At 29.9% G+C, this 3,216-nt stretch overlaps 1 protein-coding gene across 2 annotated transcripts in view; it reads right to left on the bottom strand.

Moving 5' to 3' along the window:
* Window positions 1-3,216, bottom strand: part of LOC106462631 (homeobox protein prospero-like) — a 48,275-nt gene that overhangs the window by 39,017 nt on the left and 6,042 nt on the right. For both annotated transcript variants that reach the window (XM_022389951.1, XM_022389953.1), the window contains exon 2: window positions 729-768. The gene's annotated coding sequence lies outside the window, so the exon portion shown is untranslated. The remainder of the gene's footprint in view (window positions 1-728; window positions 769-3,216) is intronic.

Genomic DNA, 3,216 nt, shown 5'->3' with positions numbered 1-3,216 from the left:
AGTTCAACATGAAATATTCAGTGTATAGCTCAGCGTAACGCATCTGTAGTTCAACATGAAATATTCAGTGTATAGCTCAGCGTAACGCATCTGTAGTTCAACATGAAATATTCAGTGTATAGCTCAGCGTAACGCATCCGTACTTCAACATGAAATATTCAGTGTATAGCTCAGCGTAACGCATCCTTACTTCAACATGAAATATTCAGTGTATAGCTCAGCGTAACGCATCCGTACTTCAACATGAAATATTCAGTGTATAGCTCAGCATAACGCATCTGTACTTCAGCATGAAATATTTATTGTATAGCTCAGATCAACGTATCACTACTTCAGCATAAAATATTTACTGTATAACTCGGATCAACGCATCTTTACTTCAACATGAAATATTGAGTGTGTAACTGAAATTAACTTTGCTTTAGCGTGAAATATGCAGTGTATAACTCAGATGAAAGCATGAAATATTAGTGTTTAAATAGGATCTACACAGTAAGTAAACATTGACAAACTTCACCTTAATTGTTGTTGTTAAGCGACGGCAGAAAAATGTGTGTATCTTGTTTTTAAAGCGGAGTTGTGTACAATTCACTTATATTTTACTCAACAAATACGATATTTTCATGATAATCTATATCATGAAAATAATGAAATAGAAGATTGCTTCTAACTTTACGTTCACATTTCTAGAAACATAACGCTTATTCTATGGTTAAAAGTTGACTTACCAGTGTTTCAAAGTGTAGACTTGTCTTCAACTCCGAGGTACTGTACAGAGACATAAACATGAATCAAAACTGGTTATTTGTTAGTGTGTTTTAACTGGATTCTAAGTACATAAACGCAACTGTGATTTTAAAAACAAAATGGTTAGCATTTAGTAAGTTTTTGCTACTCAGATCTGGAATGTTACAGCACATTATTAGAATGTTACTACTAGTTCAATAAGGACACATGTTTTGGGTTAACTATAATGCTAAATGAACTTTAGGCATTTTAAGTTCTTGTTTTTTTCAGTTTCATCAACTTAAAAAGTAGAAAACATTTAAATACGGTAGTTTAAATATCATTTCTTTTTAAGCTCTAACGAATGTAATTTTGTTTAAATATTAAGTTACCAAACTTGCTTAATTTTTATTTCGATGTTTCATGTACATATACAAACATTATAGAACTACCTTTCATATCTGAACAACTGTTAAGAAATGTTTGCTTACAATACAAGAAGCTTCTATGTACTGAATTACAAAAACAGACAGAATACATTTATCACCAGGTGGAACTTTTTGTATGATTTGAAAAGTTATTGTACTTTTGGATCTAGGGCAAGTATAAAAAGTGAATACAGAAAACATTATCTGTAGGAGGGATGAATAATTTGACAAGAGATAAATATTTCTAAAAATGAATGTCGAGTTTATCTAAGTCACATTATATATAAACTTTTAAGTTATACTTGAAAGGCTTAAGAAAAGTTGATGGTTGTAAATGTAAACACAAAATAAACTTATTTCTAAAAGCTTCATAAATTATACAGAAAACCTTTAAGTTTGATCTCAACTTACATTTCAGTAACGATAGAAGAATATAAAATAGATAAATGTATAAATAAATCCTGAGCTTGAACGTCGTTTCTGTCAGATTGTTTTGTGTTTCTAGAATTCAGTTATTTACCGATGCTTGTTTAGCTTTAAATTCTGAAACGCAGACACTTTTAGAATTAGAATGACTCATGGAGTCAGGCACAGTAAGTTAAGCGACATTTTTAAAAACTATACATCTGATGAAAATTATCGTATATATATATATATATACCTAAATTTTGAATTATATTGATTAGACACAAGTATATGTCTTTGATTTTTCTAAATTCAAAGAATTGGGGGTAACATAAAAGTCAAAGGATAATTAGTATAACCATATTCAAATTGATATCAAATACAGAACACAAAAATTAACAGCTTTTATTCCTTAGAACGGTTTTCATAATATTTTTTAAAGAATAAGCTGTTACGGAAGACGTCAGCTGTTTATTGTGGTTATACTTCGTTCGTTGTAATAAAACGGACAAACTGAGATTAGGTCTAACCACTTAAACACTTCACTCTAAGGCCATCATATGTACTGGGTATAATAACAAACCCAAATTGCTTACTTCGTATCTAATAATGTGACGTGTCACGCCCTCCAGTGATGGTCTGGATGAATTAAGAGAAGTTGTGGACTTTTAGGCTATAATTTCGAACTTATAATTATTTAACCGTAATAAAATTAGGCATCTGTAATTTAATTGACTTGTTATAATAGTCATAGCTTATAAAATCATAATGATTAATTATTTACTCAGTTTGTTCTTTCATGCATAGCCCCTGAATATTGTGGCTAATATGAATACTTCATTTTCATATATGTATAGTCTCTGAATATTGTGGCTAATATGAATACTTCATTTTCATATTTGTATAGTCTCTGAATATTGTGGCCAATATGAATACTTCATTTTCATATATGTACAGTCTCTGAATATTGTGGCCAATATGAATACTTCACTTTCATATATGTATAGTCTCTGAATATTGTAGCCAATATGAATACTTCATTTTCACATATGTATAGTCTCTGAATATTGTGGCTAATATGAATACTTCACTTTCATATTTGTATAGTCTCTGAATATTGTGGCCAATATGAATACTTCATTTTGATATATGTATAGTCTCTGAATATTGTGGCCAATATGAATACTTCACTTTCATATACGTATAGTCTCTGAATATTGTAGCCAATATGTATACTTTATACTTTCACTGCATTTAACTTTCATATATGTATAGTCTCTGAATATTGTAGCCAATATGTATACTTCACTTTCATATTTGTATAGTCTCTGAATATTGTGGCTAATATGAATACTTCAAATATGAATACTTCACTTTCATATTTGTATAGTCTCTGAATATTGTGGCCAATATGAATACTTCATTTTCATGTATGTATAGTCTCTGAATATTGTGGCCAATATGAATACTTCACTTTCACATATGTATAGTCTCTGAATATTGTGGCTAGTATGAATACTTCACTTTCATATTTGTATAGTCTCTGAATATTGTGGCCAATATGAATACTTCACTTTCACATATGTATAGTCTCTGAATATTGTGGCTAGTATGAATACTTCACTTTCATATTTGTATAGTCTCTGAATATTGTGGC

The sequence above is a fragment of the Limulus polyphemus genome, unplaced genomic scaffold (genome assembly GCF_000517525.1).
Source record: "Limulus polyphemus unplaced genomic scaffold, Limulus_polyphemus-2.1.2 Scaffold1214, whole genome shotgun sequence".
In the NCBI taxonomy this organism is placed as follows: Eukaryota; Metazoa; Arthropoda; class Merostomata; order Xiphosura; family Limulidae; genus Limulus; species Limulus polyphemus.
This window is presented reverse-complemented; position numbering and strand designations above follow the sequence as displayed.